This window comes from Podarcis vaucheri, assembly GCF_965113315.1.
Source record: "Podarcis vaucheri genome assembly, chromosome: 1".
Taxonomy (NCBI): Eukaryota; Metazoa; Chordata; class Lepidosauria; order Squamata; family Lacertidae; genus Podarcis; species Podarcis vaucheri.
In genome coordinates this window covers 128,280,649-128,301,037 of record NC_138759.1, presented here as the reverse complement: position 1 = coordinate 128,301,037, position 20,389 = coordinate 128,280,649, and the positions used below count along the sequence as shown (strand labels likewise).

Below are 20,389 nucleotides of genomic sequence, written 5' to 3'. Positions count from 1 at the left end.
ATCTGGCACAAAGCCCCCTTTCCTTGGTTCTCTTAATGGCCCGTTTGCCAGTCGATCACCTCTGCCTGATTTATATTTTGACACTTGCTAGGATTATAGGGATTAGAAGCCTGCCACCCACAAATCCATAACAGTATTATCCTGTCTGCAAGTTGAGACTAAAGAAAAGGAGCAACAGTTTAGTAACAGCATACAGACTTAACTCCATTCCAAGTTCTCTTGGGACACCAGCACTTTTCTAGGGAAATCCCTCTGAAGCATCCTGGCATAACCACAGAGGGGAAACTATTTAATTTTGTCAAAGTGATTACTATTTGGGATTTTGTTGTTGTTGTTTAGTCGTTTACTCTTCGTGACCCCATGGACCAGAGCACGCCAGGCACTCCTGTCTTCCACTGTCTCCCGCAGTTTGGTCAGGCTCATGTTCGTAGCTTCGAGAACACTGTCCAACCATCTCATCCTCTGTCGTCCCCTTCTCCTTGTGCCCTCCATCTTTCCCAACATCAGGGTCTTTTCCAGGGAGTCTTCTCTTCTCATGAGGTGGCCAAAGTACTGGAGCCTCAACTTCAGGATCTGTCCTTCCAGTGAGCGCTCAGGGCTGATTTCCTTTAGAATGGAGAGGTTTGATCTTCTTTCAGTCCACGGGACTCTCAAGAGTCTCCTCCAGCACCATAATTCAAAAGCATCAATTCTTCGGCGATCAGCCTTCTTGATGGTCCAGCTCTCACTTCCATACATCACTACTGGGAAAACCATGGCTTTAACTATTTGGGATTTAGGGCACTCCAAATCAGTTGCCTGAGGTAGTTCTCTAACTCTACCTAATAGAGAGGCAATCTCCTCTGTTTCTTCTTTGCCAAATGTTTTTCTTTAATACACACACACTTGCAAATATGCTTGTTGGCATTCATGTTTTTGTATGTATGTGTAAAGTAAGCTGCACTGTTCCTTAGAAAATATCTGTATGAAGCATCCTTTTGTTTGATCATTTCTTAAGAATATTGTTAGAAATGCCACATGTAGCTGAACTACAGTTGCAAACACACACAGAGAGATTGGGAAAGGTTAAGTACACACTTGGAACAGGATCCTGCTCCTTTTCAAGCTAGTAGCAAAACTCCCCCTGCTTTTTATGGGTCATAGTTTCAACCCCAGGTGACCAGAAACGAAGGACAAGAAACAAGGTAGTTTTAAACTGCCATGGAACTGACATTGCATTGCTCCAAAATACCGCACAACAACAATAAAAGCTATGCACATTTTACCTAGGAGCAAAACTCCACTGAACACAATATAACTTCCTTTTGAGTAAACTGGCATAGGATTGCTCTGCTGAAGCCAGTTTTTTAAAAATCCCATATTTTGCCCATCAGTTAGCCGCTACAACGGTACTTGAGCATTACTTGAAAATGGAAATTACTAGTGTTAAGCAACCAACCAAAGAAAGACCTGTCACAATCTTTCAGCACCATCGTTTGCCTCATGGACAATTTGCTGAGAGATTCTTAGCTCCTTGAATGGATGAATGTGGTAAATAATTCAATCTGAGTACATAAAGTGTGGTTTGTTTACGTGTCCTGATGGAGGGAGTTTACTTATGGGGCTTATTTATGGGGGGGAAATAGTCTGAGGAGGAGATTATTGGATCCTTCTGAAGCAGTTCAGTGAGTCACCTAGTGAACTCTTGCCCTCTGTCTATGGCTAGTCTCTTTCGCCACCCATCTAACCCGCTATTTATTTTTTCCCCCGTTTGCCTCTTCTGTGTCTGCCCCAATGTGCTAGAATCGCAGGAGAAATCGCACCTCGCAACCTGGGCAAGTTGTGAGGAACGAAGACTTAAAATCTGACACAAAATCTGACCAAATAAGTGGAGCCGTTTCCCTCAGGATCCAGTTTGGAGGGCAGGGAGACGTGTTTTAGGCTGTGTGAGAAACTCCTCGCTATATTATTTCCCCCTCTGGAATGCCTCATCGAGAAAATATGCTGGCTATGTCCCCTTGGCTTGTCATGATCTCCCTTTCTCTCTCTCTCTCTCTTTCTCCACCTCTCTCTTTCTTTCTCTCTCTCACACACACCTCCTCCTCTATTCCAGGCAGAAGCTAGCAATGCACGGGAACGCAGAAGGGAGCCAAGGTTCTGCATTTCGGCGCGCAAAAGCGAGGGAACGCCAGTGGCGGCTGCTGCGGGGAACCGTAAAGTCATTTGGTAGTTGTGGAGGAGGAGGAGGAGAGCCCTTCGCCTTCCTGTGCATTGCTTTAAAAAAAAAAAAGAAGGGAGCGTAGAAAGAAAGAGAGAGAAGGAGGAGAGAGAGATTGTGAGAGAGAAGGGGAGTGTCTCCGCGGGGGGAGCATCTGGGCGCGCGCGAGGAAAGTTGGCTGGACGTGGAGACCCAGCTTGGAGCGGGGAAAGGACGCCGCTTCCCTGCCAAGCGAGCTCTGTGAGGGGAGCCAGAGGCGAGGAAGGGAGGAGGAGAAGAAGGCGCCCGCTCGACCTCGGCAGCTGCAGCCTTTCCCTTTTAGAAGAAGCCTGCCCTGGCCGGACCTCGACGCCTCAGGCGACAACAGACCATTGGCTGCGTCTGTGAGGTAAGGCACCCGGCGCGCCTCTCCGGGGCGCAATGGCGCCTCGACTTGGGGAATGCCTTTGGCTCCCCACACACGGGGGAGCAGCAGGGTGGGGACTTGCCGTCTTCTCGTTAATGTTTGGAAGGATCCAGAACCCCCCACAAAATAAAGTGGCCCCCTCCCCAGCCTTTCCAGGGCGCGCGTATTTAGGAAGGCGATTTTGTGACACTGTGTGGGGGGGACCAAATGTGGTTCTGGTGCTGTGGGGTCAGTTAGGGAACTCGGCATCTCTTTCTGTCTCCTCCACCCCCAAATCAAATGCAGCGTTGCTCTTCAGCCCGGAGAAACGAAAATAGAATTGCAGCTTTAGGGAAGTGTACGTTGGAAGGAGCCCGCCCGTGCCATTGTCCAATCTGTAAACAGCCTCCGGGATCTGATCCTGGCACTCCTTCCACAAGCGCTCCCCTTGGATTCCAGCACAGGGGGGCGTCAGAAGCCCAGGATCGGGTCCTTGGTTATGAGCTAGCTAGACGGGAGCTGCCGACCCATGTTTTGTTTTTGAGGCTCGTCTTACAGTACATAGTACAGTACTGATGCAATCCAAGGCTCTCTGCAAGGGGATATGTTATGTGTGAGTCACATATAAACCACATTCCCCCAGGCGCCCTCCCTCATTCCTTGTCTCCCACCCCCCTGCTAAAAGTCTCTAAAGGATATCGGTATTAAAGTTGGATGGCTTTGTGGAAATATTAATTCTGAATGACTGGAGCGGCGCCGTGAAACTCAGAAGTGACAGTGGTACTGGCTGCCCCTGGGGGAAAAAATGAAACAAAATGTGCTGAGACAGCAGCACTGCTTGTTTCTTCGAGAAAGGATGCACGGCATTTTCTGGAGGAACTGCCCCCAAATTTGGCTGTAGAAATGTGCTGATTTAACGAGCAGATGCAAAGGTGAGTGATCTGTAGCGGCTGTTTGCACGGCGGTTCTGTCATTTTATTTTATTTTTTTAGCTGCTGTTTCAGTCAGCGCTTCGCTGTTCACATTCAGTGTCTTCCCTTGCAGAGCACAAAAAATCGCCGTTGCTATTTTCAGATCGTTTTGTGTCTACTGGCAGCTGGCAGCAACAGGATTAGTTTTGTTGCATATCATCACAGTGGTTTTCTTTTCCTGCACAACTGTAAATGCTGGTTCTTTCCTTGGTGAGGTAGAGAAGGAAAGAGATTTTGGTTGCCAGTGTGCAGCTGCCCACATTTAGAGATAGCAAATAGGCAACAACCCATTCCTTGCATTCCTGCTCATGCAAAAACCTTTGCAACATTTGCAATCCGAAGTTCTATCCATCCATTAGAATATGTGAATGAATATATGTGAGCAATTATAAATTATATATGAGTGCTGATAAAATGCAGGGTATGTATTATCTGTCTTTAAAGGAGGGAAAAAAGCTGAAATTCTGCATCAAGAAAAGCTGAATTCTGCAACTTGCATAAAATTAAGGAAAACTGAATAGTTCTGTTTCCGGTTGTCTAGAGAGATGTTGCTGTAAGTCTTTCGGAATACACCTTTGTGGGAGGAGACAGACCCACAAAGAGAAAATACAAGCCTTTACAGCTTGATGCCTGCCCTTGTGGTCCATGACAAAAGAGAAAAAAGAATTCAGTGAGCCTGTAAGGCTCATCCACAAATAGCCACCCCAGCAGAGTAGTTAGAAAGTCTGCTGGGAAAGATGCAAAAAGGTAGGGGAGCTGTAGGAGAAACTGACTATCTCCACTGGTTTCTCCCTTGAGAAACCAGATCCCTCAACAAACCAGTGCATCTTGCCTGACCTTTCAAAGGAGCTGGCCTTTCCTTCTTGACTGACCTCTGTTGGAGCTGTAGCCCTGTCCAAGCAAACTCAGCACAACTTCTTTCCAAGTCAGCCATCCTCAGGTCTTGAGGAAATCATTCAGTTACGGTGCCTGAATAGTGGAGTTGGAAAATGTAAGGCAGACAAAGGGGAAAACCCACCCTGTGAGTGAAAAGGGGGAGAAGAAATTCTTGCCTGCATCCCTACCCAAGACGCTTTCCTACCTTGGCCTAAGGAAACATGAAGTCACTTTGTCTCAGCCCTCTCAGATGGTCACTGAAACCTTTCCCCCATGACCACTGGGAATCCCAACTCAGAATTTCTAACTTTTGCAATTTCATCAAGCTTTGCCAACCTGCTTTCAAGACCAGTGCTATTTTTCTAGAAAAAGAGGTTCTGGAAGTCATCATGAATGCCTCCCTTGTTCTCTTACACCATGGGTAGGCAAACTAAGGCCCAGGGGCCAGATGCTTTCTAAATTGCTTTCTAAATCTGGCCCGCAGACGGTCCGGGAATCAGCGTGTTTTTACATGAGTCGAATGTGTCCTTTTATTTAAAATGCATCTCTGGGTTATTTGTGGGGTATAGGAATTCGTTCATTCCCCTCCCCCCAAATATAGTCCGGCCCCCTACAAGGTCTGAGGTACAGTGGGCCGGCCCCTTGCTGAAAAAGTCTGCTGACCCCTGTGACTTAGAAGGCAATGGTGCCCCCTTGAGAGGCGCCAGAACACAGTTTTGCTGAGTTCCGGCTGAAAAAAAGCTCTCTTCAAGACTATGTTAATTAAAAATAATTAAACCTGATCCGCCCCCACCCAGCATACTTCAATGGTCTTTCATGTTCTCCCTTTCTCTTAATACCTGAACTCTGAGTGGTCCAGAGAAACCAATTGGCAGAAGATTCAAGGCAGACAAAAGAAAGTACTTCTTCACAGAGAACCTATCGAATTAGCTAGCACAAGTTGAGGTTGTGGCCAGTAGCTTAGATGGCTTGAACTGGAAAGTAGGCAGATTTATTATTCCATAAATAGTTACTAGATAGGATGACTTAAATGCAGTTGACAGATTTCAGAGGTGGTTTGATTCTGAGTACCAGTTGCTAGGAGCAACATCAAGAGAACATGAGAAGAGTCTTCTTGCCACTGCAGAAAACAGGATGTTGGAGTAGAAGGACCCTTGGTGTGATCTGATGAAGCTCTTCTCATGTTCCTACACATTTGTTGAGAATGGTAGAATAAACAACTTTGAGAATAGGTACAAAATGCAAATAATAAGAGGAGGTGTCAGGATGACCTCCCAAAGAAATGATATAAAAATTCCTTTTTAAGGCATGGGGCCCATGTAGCAAACATGTTACACTCTGGTGTAAAAGAATGGGATACAACTTGTGGAAAGGTATGCAGGTTGGTAACGCTTGGTGAAATCTGAAAAGCTAGAGAAGTTTTCAGAGAAGTTTTTCACTGGAGAGCCAGTGTGGTGTAGTGGTTAAGAGTGGTTCGCATCTCTGCTCCTCCACATGCAGCTGCTGGGTGACCTTGGGCCAGTCACACTTCTCTGAAGTCTCTCAGCCCCACTCACCTCACAGAGTGTTTGTTGTGGGGGAGGAAGGGAAAGGAGAATGTTAGCCGCTTTGAGACTCCTTCGGGTAGTGATAAAGCGGGATATCAAATCCAAACTCTTAAGTTCTGAGCTGGACTTCCAGAGATCAGGCAACAAGGCTTTAGTGGGCACCTGAGGCAGTTAGGAATTCTCTAGCCCAGGGCTTGTTTAAAGCTACTTTTGTCTGGGGTGCCAAATGATCAGTATTATTATTACAGTGGTACCCCGCAAGACGAATGCCTCGCAAGACAGAAAACCCGCAAGACGAAAGGGTTTTCTGTTTTGGAGGCGCTTCGCAAGACGAATTTCCCTATGGGCTTGCATCGCAAGACGAAAGCCCATAGGGAAATGCTGGCGGTCGGGAGCAAAGACTTTTGCCCACAGCCGGCCTTCAGAAGAGGACCTCTTCTGAAGGCCGGCGGGGGGCAAAAGTCTTTGCTCCCCCCGCCTGCCTTCCCCCCGCCTGCCTCGGGCGATCTTAAAATGCTGGCGGGCGGGAGCGAAGCGTTCGCTGCCGACCCCCAGCATTTTAAAATCTCCCCGGGACAGCAGAGAAGTCTCTGCTGTCCCGGGGAGATTTTAAAATGCTGGGGGTCGGCAGCGAACGCTTCGCTCCCGACCCCCAGCATTTTTAAACGCTGTTCCGAAGGGGGGGCGGGAACACCTGCCCCAGCCGCCCCACTTCGGAACGCTGTTCCGAAGCGGGGTGGGGGGGCGGGAACACCTGCTCCAGCCGCCCCACTTCGGAACGCTGTTCCGAAGCGGGGGGGGCGGGAACACCTGCCCCAGCCGCCCCACTTCGGAACGCTGTTCCGAAGCGGGGCGGGGGGGCGGGAACACCTTCTGAAGGCGGGCGGGGGGCGAAAGTCTTTGTCCCCCCTGCCTGCCTTCCCAGGGGCTTTTAAATCGCCCCGGACAGCGGAGAAGTCCTCCACTGTCCGGGGCGATTTTAAAATGCCGCCCGCCAGCATTTTAAGATCGCCCGGACAGCGGAGAAGTCCCCCGCTGTCCCGGGTTTTTTAAAATGCTGGGGGTGGGAAGAAAAGCCCTTGTCCCCCCCCCCAGCCTTCAGAAGAGGTCCGGCGACAGACTGTCCCCGGACCTGGTCTGAAGGCGGTTTCCCTAGGAACGCATTAATTGATTTTCAATGCATTCCTATGGGAAACCGTGCATCGCAAGACGAAAAACTCGCAAGACGAAGAGACTTGCGGAACGAATTAATTTCGTCTTGCGAGGCACCACTGTATTACTACTGCTGTAAGTCACTCGGTTAAGTAGCTTAGTTACAGAAAGCTTTCATAAGCACAATGTCTGCATCAATTGCGGGTTTAAAATGTAGCTTGCTAACTGGGGTGTAATTGCAGCTGTTCCTGTAAGAGAGAGTTTGGTGCTGATGGAAACGGAACGGTAAAGAGTCTGTGTGCATTCAGGCTGTTTAGCAACACAAACCTATGCCTGTTTACTCAGAATGGAATCGGGTACATTGTGTTCAGTGGAGGTTACACTCAGATATGTGCGCAACATTATTATTCAAAAGTGCAAGTTAGCAATAAATGTAATTTTGCTATAAAATGGTTACCTCTATTTTTAAAAAAAAAATTCCACAGAGTTGGAAACCCACAAAAAAGTATAGGGGTGAAAGGAGATTTGCTCCTTTGCTGTGTCACCCTGTTCAGCTTGGAGCCTGGGCTTAGCTCACATTCCACTTCCCAGCCCAGCAAGGAGTCTGGATTCCTTGTTCCTTCACCTTCCTGGTCCTCTGCTTCCTTGCTGCTCAACTTAGAGCTGGGGCTTGGCCCCAGGACTGTGCTCTCCCATCCAGCAATGGAGATGAGCTATTGTGCCCCTTCTCTTCTGCCCAGACCCAACATGACTTTTTTTAAGGCCTTGTGTAATCCAGCGGAAAGCCCCCCAACTCAGCTCGCATAGCTTCCCCTTCTGTGTGTATGTTGCCTTCAGGTGCTGGGATCCCAACAGACTGGAAGTAAATAAGCATGACCGCACATTTATCATAATACAGCTAAAACCAGCAGTTTCCAAACCATCATTCTGCAATACTATTTTGTCATAAGCAACCATAGTCAAATTTTGGTCCAGGTTATAAGTTTACAGCATCTGTCATCATCAACAAAACCTCCTCAAAGTGAGTGGAAATAGACAACCATGTACTGTGTACCATCTTAAGCTCCTTTGATCCAGCATTTGAAACAATTGATTCCTTCTTTTCCTTGGGATACTGTAGTTTGTACTAGACTTTTTACCCTTCACCCCCTGGAAGTGGCTGCAGCTTGGATTAATGACTTTTCAAACATGTAAGATGAATTTTTGTTCAATTTTGCAAGAGAGTAAAGCTGTTCAGGTTTGGCATGGACTAAAAGGTAAAGGAAAAGGTACCCCTGCCCGTACGGGCCAGTCTTGACAGACTCTAGGGTTGTGCGCTCATCTCACTTAAGAGGCCGGGAGCCAGCGCTGTCCGGAGACACTTCCGGGTCACGTGGCCAGTGTGACGAAGCTGCTCTGGCGAGCCAGCACCAGTGCAGCACACGGAAACACCGTTTACTTTCCCGCTATAAAGCGGTACCTATTTATCTACTTGCACTTAAGGGTGCTTTCGAACTGCTAGGTGGGCAGGAGCTGGGACCGAAAGACGGGAGCTCACCCCGCCGCGGGGATTCGAACCGCCGACCATGCGATCGGCAAGTCCTAGGCGCTGAGGATTTACCCACAGCGCCACCCGACTAGCTACTCTCAAAAAAGTGGTCTTGAGTATATTGTATACTTGGACCATCTTCCAGCTCTAATTAGTCCAATATGTATTTGTTGAGTATGTGTTGGTCTTGATCACATTTCGGTTGTCTACCCTCCATTGACTTCTCTGCATTGGGAAGGAACCCTGTATATTGTGGACTCTCCTTCCTTGGAGGTTTTTAAGCAGAGGTTGGATGGCCATCTGTCATGGATGCTTTAGTTGAAATTCCTGCATTGCAGGGCATTGGACTGTGTGACCCTCTACAATTCCAGACCTCATAAGAAGTACAACAGATTTTTAAGTGTTTCAACTTGAAGAGCAACCTTTAAGCTGTCAACAGTTATTACAGTGGTACCCCGCAAGACAAATGCCTCGCAAGACGAAAAACTCGTTAGACGAAAGGGTTTTGCGTTTTTTGAGCTGCTTCGCAAGACGAAATTCCCTATGGACTTGCTTTGCAAGACGAAAACGTCTTGCAAGTTTGTTTCCTTTTTCTTAACACCGTTAATACAGTTGCGACTTGACTTCGAGGAGCAACTCATAGAACGCGGTGTGGTGGCCTTTTTTGAGGTTTTTGAAGACTTTGGTGATTTTTGAAGCTTTTCCAAAACTTTCCTGACACCGTGCTTCGCAAGACGAAAAATTCGCTAGACGAAAAAACTCGTGGAAGGAATTAATTTCGTCTTGCGAGGCACCACTGGATTAGCTACGACGTTCAGACCATTCATATTAATGTTTAGCATGCTCCTGGATGCTCTAAATTGTCGAATGCTTGATGGGAACCCTCCATTAGCATTCTCCATTGTCGTATGACTTCTTATAGCATTATATAGGATGCGTGTGGTGCTGTGGTCTAAACCACTGAGCCATTTGGGCTTGCTGATCAGAAGATCAGCAGTTCGAATCTGCACAATGAAGTGAGCTCCCATTGCTCTGTCCCAGCTCCAGCCAACCTAGCAGTTTGAAAGCACGCCAGTGCAAGTACATAAATAGGTATCACTGCAGCAGGAAGGTAAACGGCGTTTCCGTGCGCTCTGGTTTCCATCATGGTATTCCGTTGCACCAGAAGCGGTTTAGTCATGCTGGCCACATGACCCCGAAAACTGTCTGTGGACAAACGCTGGCTCCCTTGGTCTCAAAGCGAGATGACCACTGCACCCCATTAGTCGCCTTTGACTGGACTTAACCATCCAGGGGTCCTTTACCTTTATGGCATTAAGATTTACCCACTGCTGGAAGTGAGATATTGACATGAATGAGCCACTGAGCTGATGTACTCATTTCCCTCTCTTTCACTGCAAGATCTCAATTCAGTCAGTCATGCAATCCTAAAGACGCTTACATGGGAGTAAGTCCCGCTCAACACAGTGGGACTTTCTTCCAATTGCACTATTAGTTCCACTGAAAATAATGAGATTTGGACAACAGAGAGTATTGCATTATCTTGAAGACTAACACAGATTTATTGGGACATGAGCTTTCATGGCTAGAGCCCATTTTGTCAGATGCATGAATTGTTATCCTCTGTTGGCAGGCGCTTACATGGATATGGAGAAAAACAGATGTAATCAGTGGGGCCAAAAATGGGATGTAAGTTAATAACTAACTTTCCTTGGGTTTCAAGTGAGACTTAGCTGTGAGCTTCTTCATGCCTGGCACTTTTTCTATGCAAAAATAATCTACATGTCGGAAAAGGGCATGGGTGAAGACCCACAAAGTATCCAGGAATTTCCAAATTTCCGGAAATTTTAGGTTCAGCTGCAGTGTTCCATTTACTCTTCTATGGGGTTTTTCATATTCTACAGGAACACACTCCTCATAACCAGCAGATACAGGCCTCAGACGAGCACACAGATTGGCATTAAGTCTAGGATCTCAGTAAGATCACCCAGCAAATACAAGCAAATACAATCCGTAGTAATATATCAGGTCTTGTCCATTGCCTGAAATTTTAGGAGTACATGACACATTGTACAGTGGTAGTTTTCATTTCACAAGTTGTATAAAAATATATCTATGCAGTGTACAAAATATTGGTTGAAACCAAAACAGCATAACATAAAATCAAAGCAAATACATTATTGAATCAGGATTACAACATTGGTAATTGGACAAGAAGATAATAAAAATATAGTGGTGCCCCGCAAGACGAATGCCTCGCAAGACGGAAAACCCGCTAGACGAAAGGGTTTTCCATTTTGGAGGTGCTTCGCAAAACGAATCTCCTATGGGCTTGCTTCGCAAGACGATAATGTCTTGCGAGTTCCTGCTGGTTTTATTTCCTCCCCCCCCTTTTTCTAAGCCACTAAGCCACTTATCAGCTGATCCGATCAGCAGATAAGCCGCTAAAAGCCGCTAATAGCGCTAATCCGCTAATCCGTCAATGGGCTTGCTTCACAAAACGAAAAAACCGCAAGACGAAGAGAATCACAGAACGGATTCTTTTCGTCTTGCGAGGCACCACTGTACATAATTTTCATAAGACGTCTTGCTAAAGTAACCAGCTCCATTGTTGGTGCCTAAAACTCTCTGTGGATGGGTGGCGCATATCATAAACCTGGCATCGCCACACAAAACACACCATTTCTTGTTAAGGAGAGTCTGACATTACAAGGGAACATCTACATATTTATTTCAGAAGACTCCTTACCTACTCTTCACCATAAGGTCCCAGGGTAGATTGACGAAAATAATATGCAGTTATAAAACATATAGAACCATTACACAATGACTGAAGCAAGTAAAAGCGTTCCAAATGGAACAGAACAGTATAGATTCAGCAGAAGAAATGTACCACAAAACAAATAACTATCAAATGCCGGGATAAGCATATGCTGAAGGAAATGCAAAACAGGCATGTAAAAGCTTAATGCAATCTTTCTGTATACAGTCAACAACTAAATATTCTCGCTTACCCTTCTTGTAGAAGTGTCAATGCAGTGTGTGTGTGTGTGTGTGTGTGTGTGTGTGTGTGTGTAGTCTTCGCTCAGAATACATTTTGGAACCTCTATACAATATCCACACAAAAGACAGGAAGAACAGCTAACTTCAAATAGGCAAAACGACGCTGATGGGTTTTTTGTGTGTATGTGTTATTTCTAGCAACACTTCCCTTTTTAACAAAATCCCCTCTTCCCCTCATGAAACTGAAATTCCCCTCAATTTATGGATGCTGGCTCTGTTGCAAAGGAGGCAGACAGATAATAGCCCAAAGGCTAACCGTTGAAAGTGCAGTGTAGCCCATGAATGGTGATGTGAGACCTATCCTATTATATGGGATATAATATATGCACATTACAAACAGACAAATTGCTGACACGCTATCCTGAAACACAAGTGCCAACTAGAAGGGAGTGTCCTCTCAAAGGAATGTGTTGGCCTCTTAACCACTCACTTGCTGTTCTGCATGAAATGACATCCTGAGTTAAATTACAGTACTTAACAACTTTGCGGTATTGTACGTTTTCCTGCACTGTTAGGAAGAATTCTACTTCTGCATTGCATGTTACCAGCTGTCAGTATTACCACAATTATGATTTGCCCAAAAGATGCTTTACTTATTGAAAATGATTCAATATCAGATATAAAACTTTGGGTAAGACGTAACACTTTGTCAGTTGAGTCTTCCAAGGGGTGTGTTATATAGGCATATATGGCATTTCATTGCAATTTTAGCTGTACAGAGCACTGTACAATTGTTGTATCCGCTCACAGCATCCTTCTAAGGAAGGCAGTCTCTTCACATTTTGCAGATGGGAATCTAAGGCCAAACATAGTGCTGTGAATGGAATTCACGTGGGTCTGCAGTTGATTTGGGGTTTGAGCCTACATCTGCTAGGTTATATTACATCGCTTTCGTTGCAAATTGCTACTTTCTTGGAATGGGAATTTTGTTGTTTGCATCATTTTACCACAGAACAAACCATTTGTGTTGGGACTGAGCAACTCCTTCGACCCATTGTGCCATTTTTGCAGTGGCTTCCTCTAAACTGGGTCTTCGTATCCAAAACGCTACTTTGTGTGATGCATTCACTTTCGTTTGCTGAGACACAAATGGAAATAATGTAAAATAGGAAATGCTCGCAGTCCCTTGAAATGCATTGCAGTGTGCTCTGGGGCTACGCCCAAACCTGGACTGGAAGCCCCAAGCAAAATGCTGCAGTTAGACCATTGCAAGGGTCAGACTTCTAATGCCACCATGGGACGCAGGTGGCGCTGTAGGTTAAACCACAGAGTCTAGGACTTGCCGATCAGAAGGTCAGCGGTTCGAATCCCCGCGATGGGGTGAGCTCCCGCTACTCAGTCCCTGCTCCTGCCAACCTAGCAGTTCGAAATTACGTCAAAGTGCAAGTAGATAAATAGGTATCGCTCCGGCGGAAAGGTAAACGGCGTTTCCGTGCGCTGCTCTGGTTCGCCAGAAGCGGCTTAGTCATGCTGGCCACATGACCCGGAAGCTGTACGCCGGCTCCCTCAGCCAACAAAGCGAGATGAGCGCCGCAACCCCAGAGTCGGTTACAACTGGACCTAATGGCAAGGGGTCCCTTTACCTTTACCTTAACTGATGCCTAAAAGGTTGCACTCGCTGTCCATATGTAGGGTTGCTGTACAGTGCCTGGGCAGCAGTCGCTGAAATGTCCGGGAACCCGTGTCATTTCTGGCGATTTCCCTTTAGAGTAGCTCAAAAACACTTCAATTTTGGGGCAGAAGTCAAAAAAGCTCAACAACTTTTCTGTCCGGATTTTCACTTTTTGAAATATGGCAACCCAACCACATGTTACCAGGCCCTTAAAAATTTGGGTCCAGGATACCTTAAGAACCTTCATATTCCTTATATGCCTGCCCGATCGCTGAGATCTTTGAGGAAGCCTCTGTGGTTCTCCATAGCTCAGATGCATAGCTTATATCTGCCAGAAGCAATTTAGTACTGCGGGCTTGAAATCAGATAGCACCCCCTGTAAAACTTCGGGTGCTTGATGAAGACCTTCCTACTTCAACACATGTTTTAAGGAGGCTTTCTGTTTTTATGATTTATTTTATCCACTGTATACTTTTTTTGCAATTTTATTGCATACCGCTCAGAAACGTCTTAGGTTAAACAGTCTATAAATGGCTACAACCGTTTCTTGGTTTTCTCTGTATTTGTGCAGTGCCACCCATAATCTGGCTAGTCCCCAGTCTTCCATTTGGACTAATAAGGATAAGGGCAACATTGGTCTTTGTGTGGTTGGAGGATATTGGGGGTGATCTGAAGTAGACTCTGTCTAGAAATAAAGCTGTTTGTACATTCCATCCCGTTCTTTCTGTTTAGAATTTCGTTTGATTAGCAATTCGTTTTTCAGTTTAAAAAGAGTAGTGTAAGCTTCATAGTCTGACATCAAAGGTTGCTTTCAGTATTCACTTCAAGGTACAGTTTAATTCTCTCTTTTTTAAAAAAAAAAAAGCCTTTGGGGACAGTTCTCAAGAAAGTGATGGCAGAACAGCAGAAATAGTCAGTTTGTAACTTTAACAGCCTTTTTCATACAACAAAGAATAGGCGGCAGCGCAGACTTACCTTAATTTGAAAACATAATAGAATGGGGTCTAAATTGAGGAATGCCAAAGGAATGTTGAGAGAGAGAGAAAGAGCTGCAGTTACAATCACATTTGTAAAGGAAATGTGAGGTGTTTTTTTTATTCATTCCCCCCCCCCAAAAAAACCAAGGTGCGTCCTATGGGCCGGTGCGCCCTATAGGACGAAAAATACGGTAAGTCCTTTTTGAATGATCATTCAAAATACACTTCAACTGCAATTTAAGGTATTGCCACATCTGCCCTACAATCAACACCCTCAATTGCTCTTGCAGCAGTTGTATGTAAGGAGCCTCTCTGCTGTTTGCCACCTTTAAAAAATAATTAAATAAAAATCACACTACCTCATCCCATTCCCACACAGAAATTGTGGCAGAACAGCTTCCAAATAATACAAAGTGTATCGGAAATGTCAAATCCATGTATCTTTTTTTAAAGCAGGAAACATGGCACCACATCTTGGAACAACTAATGAAAGCCAGTAGGAATCTTATGTCCCTGTTCACAAGATATGTTACAGAATTTGGCAGTTTTGTGATTTTTATTGATTCAGTATTTTGTTTTTAATTCTAATATTTTTGTAAGCTGCCCTGGGATGATTTGGGGGAAGAACTTTTAGTATTTGTCAGGGGATGATTAGCTGCTTGTGCTTAAAATTGTGCCCCTTCAGAGTTTGTGCGGCCCCACAAACCTCTGTGTGTGACAGAGCTCCTCAGACATGTCTGCTCTAGTCACTAGTAGAGTCTGACAGTGGCTGCCTGCGGAAGCGCTTCCAGCAAAGAAGCTCCTTAACGGAAACGCGTCTCCTGGACTCACGACGTGGCAGCTTCCGGCGAAGCATGGGTCTCCCTGCAGTTGCTTCTGACACCTCCCCGCTATTTTCGCTGGACGTGTCTCTCACCCCTTTCTCTCCCCTGCTGTTTCCTGCCTGGGCTGCTGCGTCTCTCTCAGCATTACTGAGATCCTCCTCCAGAGACCCCTCGCTCCCCCTACTGGTCCCTGCTTTGGCTGCTGACTCTCTCCCAGTCTCTGGGAGCCCTACCAACTCCCTTTCCTCTGATGTCAGTTCCCTGACATCCACCTCCCCTCCAGGGCCCCCTTCTCCCCCGCCCCTACTCTCTCCTCTGGGCGGTGAGGAGCTGAAACCCCGAAAAGAATCCTCTTCATCTTCAGACGTCTCGAACATTTCCCTCCATCGGTCTTCGTTCCGACTCGCTGAATCCTCCTCCACCTCGGAATCAGAGAACCCCTCCAACTCTTCTTCTTCGTCGGTGGTGGCGAAGTATTCCCTCCGGAACCTCGCCACTGGCTGGGGTTTACGAGGGAATCTCTGATGAAAAGTTTCTATCAAAACCTCGTCATCTACATCCTCTGCCCTGACCCAGGTGTTTTCCGACTCCGGCTCCCCTTCCCACATTACCAAATACTCTACTTGATCTCCCTTCCACCTGGAATCGAGAATCTCCGCTACATGGTAGCTGTGTTCCTTTTCCTCCATAGCTGGTCCCCTATTGACCCTCCCTTCTCTGTCCCCTTTATACGGTGACAGCAACGACCTGTGGAAAACTGGGTGCAACTTCATGTGGTTCGGTAACCGGAGTCTGAAAGCCACTGGGTTGACCTGCTGCGTGACTTCAAATGGGCCCAGCCTTTTGGGTCTTAACTTCTTACAACCTCCTTTGAATGGTAACCCTTGGGTGGACAGCCACACCTGGTCCCCCACCCTAATGCTTTCCCCTTCCCTTCTGGTTTTGTCTGCCTGCCTCTTATATTCCTCCTTCGCCCTGTTTAAATTAAGTTGGAGCTGGCGATGGACCGCTTCCATTTCTTCAACGAACTGTTCTGCGGCTGGAACGCTCCAGTTCTCCCCTTCCCCCCCTGGGAAGGCTCGGGGATGACACCCGTGATTAGCCAAAAAGGGGCTCATCCCCGTGGACACGTTCTCTGCATTGTTGTAGGCAAATTCTGCCAACGCCAGCTTCTCCACCCAATCATTCTCTCTGTCATTCACATAACACCTCAAATATTGCTGGAGGACACCATTAGCTCTTTCCGCCTGCCCGTTGGTTTCTGGATGACGTGCAGTTGAGAAATTCACCTCTACATGCAATAAGCTCATGAGCTTCCTCCAGAACCTGGAAGTAAATTGTTTCCCTCGGTCAGAGACCACCCTCAAGGGGGCGCCATGCAGCCTAAACACATTTTCCACAAACAATTTAGCGGTTTCTTCCGCTGTGACCGCATGTGAGCAGGCTATAAAGTGGGCCATCTTGGTTAACAGGTCTACCACAACCATGATGGCTGTTTTCCCTTTGGACCTGGGCAGATCAGTCATGAAATCTATTGCCACTGCCTCCCATGGCCTTTCCGGCGTGGGTAGTGGTTCTAATAAACCTGCCGGTGCCCGCCTCTCCCCCTTGGCTCGTTGGCATTGGTCACACCCTCTCACATACTCCCGCACATCTTCCCTGACCTTGGGCCACCAGAATTCCCTGGTAACCAGCCACATGGTTTTGTGTTGCCCAAAATGCCCTGCTGTGGGGCTATCGTGCAGTTGCTTGAGTACCTTTTCTCTCAATTCCCCTTCAGGTATGTATAACGCTCCCTTGTAGTACAACGCCCCGTTTCTCTCCTCAAAACCCCCGGGTTTGTCTCCCTCCCTCCTGAGACCCCTGAGTTTGTCCTGGGCGTATTCATCCTGCACCGTTCCCTCTACCAGTTCCCTTTGCCCCACCAATGCCGCCCCACACACCCAGCGGTCCTCGGGAATGACATGGGTCTCTTCGGGTGCACCCTCTCCCTCCAAATATTCAGGTTTGCGTGAGAGAGCGTCCGCCCTAACGTTCTCTGGGCCTGGCACGTAACAAATCTCAAAGTTAAATTTGGAGAACTCCTGGGCCCATCTCAACTGCCGTTGGTTGAGCACTCGCGCAGTTCTCCAATACTCTAGATTCTTATGGTCCGTGCACACTTGCACCTTCTGTTGTGCACCAATTAGCAGGTGCCTCCATCTCCGGAAGGCCTCATGAATCGCAAGAAGTTCCCGGTCGTACACCGTGTAGTTCCTCTCAGATTTGTTCAGCTTTCGCGAAAAGAAGGCACACGGTCGCCACTCTGACCCCTCCTTCCCCGGCTGCAGAAGAAGCACCGCCCCTATGGCTCTGTCAGAAGCGTCTGTTTCGACCCTCAGCTTTTTTTGTAAATCCACATGTAGAAGTTGTTCATCAGAGGCGAAGGCCCTTTTCAGTTCCTCAAACGCTCGCTCCGCCTCCCCCGTCCAAACAAACTTCTTTTTACTGCTGAGACAGTCCGTGATGGGCGCCGTCAGGTGGGCGAAGTTTCGGATGAACTTACGATAAAAGTTTCCAAACCCTAGGAACCTCTGCACATCCTTCTTGGTTTTGGGTGTTTTCCATTCCAGCACCGCTTGAACCTTGCCGGGGTCCATGGCCAACCCCTTGTCTGACAAGCGGTACCCCAGGAATTCCACCTCCTTGGTATGAAACTGACACTTCTCCAGTTTCACCCACAGCCTGTTGGCTTGCAGCCTGCTCAACACTTCTCTGACGTCTCTCACATGTTGCTCCTCATTCTCCGAATACACCAACACGTCATCTAAGAAGGCCACGCAATTCTTGTAGAGCAAAGGCCCCAGTACGTGGTTCATGAAGGCTTGAAAACACGCGGAGCCTGTTTGTAATCCAAAAGGCATAACGAGGTATTCAAATGCCCCCAAAGGGGTGAACATGGTGGTCTTCCATTCATCCCCTTTCCTTATACGTATCAGGTTGTACGCCCCCCTTAGGTCCAGCTTTGTAAAAATCTTTCCTTTCCGCACCCTGGTCAAAATATCATCAATCCTGGGCATAGGAAAAGCCGCCGGCTCTGTCACTGCATTTAACCGCCTAAAATCACATACAAGTCTCGGCTTGTCCGTGTTTTTTTTATCCACAAAAAACACTGGGCTACCCCCCGCTGCCTTGGACTCTCTGATGAAGCCTCTCTTCAGGTTCTTGTCAATGAACGCTCGCAACTCCTGCATTTCCCTGTCTGACATGGCATACAACTTGCCTACAGGAAGCTGTGCTCCAGGGAGTAAATTGATCTGGCAATCAAAGGGCCTATGCGGGGGTAGTTGGTCAGCTTCCTTCTCGCTGAACACGTCGCTGAGATCAGCATACTGTGGTGGCACCTTCCCCTTCCCCATTACTTCAGTCCCTGCCAGGGTGGCTTGGGCCCCTGCTGACCCCTTTTCCCCCCTGCAGTGTTCTAAGCAATGTGCTGAACCGAAGGAAACCACTCTTTGATGCCAGCCCACCAGCGGATCATGTAGGGCTAGCCAGCTCATTCCCAAAATAATGGGAGCGCCTCCCAAGGTGGCCACATTAAACGCTATCAGTTCTGTGTGCCTTGCCACCCTCATTATCATTGGGACGGTCTGCAAGCTGACTCCTCCTCCCAACAGTTCCCTGCCATCGATCGTGGTCACCTGCAGGGGGTTGCTTAAAGGGATAGTCTGTATCTGATGTTCAGCAGCAAACTCCTTGCTCATAAAATTGCAGGAGCTGCCTGAGTCCAACAGCGCCTTTATTTTTAGGGGGTGTCCATTTTGCAGCTCTAGCGACACTTCAATTACTAGAGCAGGTCGAGGAGCTTCTGGCATGGGCACTTTTACTGCTCTTTGGCCTGGCTGCAGTGCCCTGACGGTGGCAACCAGGCGTTGGCTTTTACCTGCTCCGTTTCTCCCTGCTCTCCCCCCTCAACTGCTCCCACCATCCCTTGCCATTCCTTCCTCTGGGGGCAGACTCTGGCAAAGTGGCCTGGCTGTTGGCAGAGATAGCATTTCCGGGCTCCCTTTCCCTCCTTCTTCGCCCCCTCACTGGGCTTTGAAACTGCGCGCGCGCGGGCTGTTCCGATTTCCATCGGCTCTGCCGGCGGGAAAGCTGGCTCAGGAATGTCTGGAATGCGTAACTCCTTCCAACGTTCCCCTCTACCTTCCCGCCTCTCCAAGGCTCTTGCCTCCTGGCGCGCTCCAATGGTCAGCGCAGATTTGGTCAGCTGATCCATAGACACCGCCCTGGGGCTCCTGGACAGCTCGTCTTTCACAGCCGAAGAAAGACCTTCTTCAAATAGCATCTGAATGGGTGCTGCCGATAAATCCCACCCCAATCTGTGAATCAGCATGGTAAATTCAGTCCAGTACTCACAGACAGATCTGCTTCCCTGCTTGCAAGCCATTAGCTGTCTGCGCACCACCCCTTCCTCAATATCGCTGGAAAACATGATATCCATTGCACGAAAGAACTTCATAGTGTCCTTTAGGATATCGTTGTGCGTTGCCATCAGGGGTCGAACCCAGTCCCGCGCCCCCTTCTCAAGATGCCCAATTACGAAAGCAACTCGCGATTCCTCATTAGGGAACTCATCAAACTGCACATTCAGGGCATATTGCATCTCGGTCCTAAAGGCATGGTAATCCTTGGGGTCCCCCCCAAACTTCTGCACCAATCCTGGTACCTTTCTGGGGAACTGAGTGGTTCTCCCCTTTTTGTCAGCATCCTGAGCCCTTCTCTCCTCGAGCCTCGCCGTCTGCAGCGCAAGTTGGACCTCCAGAGCTTGATACCTTTCTTCCAAGCTTGGACCAGCTCCAACCCCTGCCTCTCCGGTTCCGGCTGGGTCGCTCATGATGCCTTCTCCTGCACAGGCAGCGTACAAAGACTGTCAGACTGCTGTCAGGGGATGATTAGCTGCTTGTGCTTAAAATTGTGCCCCTTCAGAGTTTGTGCGGCCCCACAAACCTCTGTGTGTGACAGAGCTCCTCAGACATGTCTGCTCTAGTCACTAGTAGAGTCTGACAGTGGCTGCCTGCGGAAGCGCTTCCAGCAAAGAAGTTCCTTAACGGAAACGCGTCTCCTGGACTCACGACGTGGCAGCTTCCGGCGAAGCATGGGTCTCCCTGCAGTTGCTTCTGACACCTCCCCGCTATTTTCGCTGGACGTGTCTCTCACCCCTTTCTCTCCCCTGCTGTTTCCTGCCTGGGCTGCTGCGTCTCTCTCAGCATTACTG

The 20,389-nt window shown here is 47.8% G+C and overlaps 1 protein-coding gene across 2 annotated transcripts in view; it reads left to right on the top strand.

Annotated features, from left to right (window-relative positions):
- Window positions 1-2,072: 2,072 nt before the first annotated feature.
- Window positions 2,073-20,389, top strand: part of SPATS2L (spermatogenesis associated serine rich 2 like) — an 80,012-nt gene continuing 61,695 nt past the window's right edge. For both annotated transcript variants that reach the window (XM_082192693.1, XM_082192692.1), the window contains exon 1: window positions 2,073-2,585. The gene's annotated coding sequence lies outside the window, so the exon portion shown is untranslated. The remainder of the gene's footprint in view (window positions 2,586-20,389) is intronic.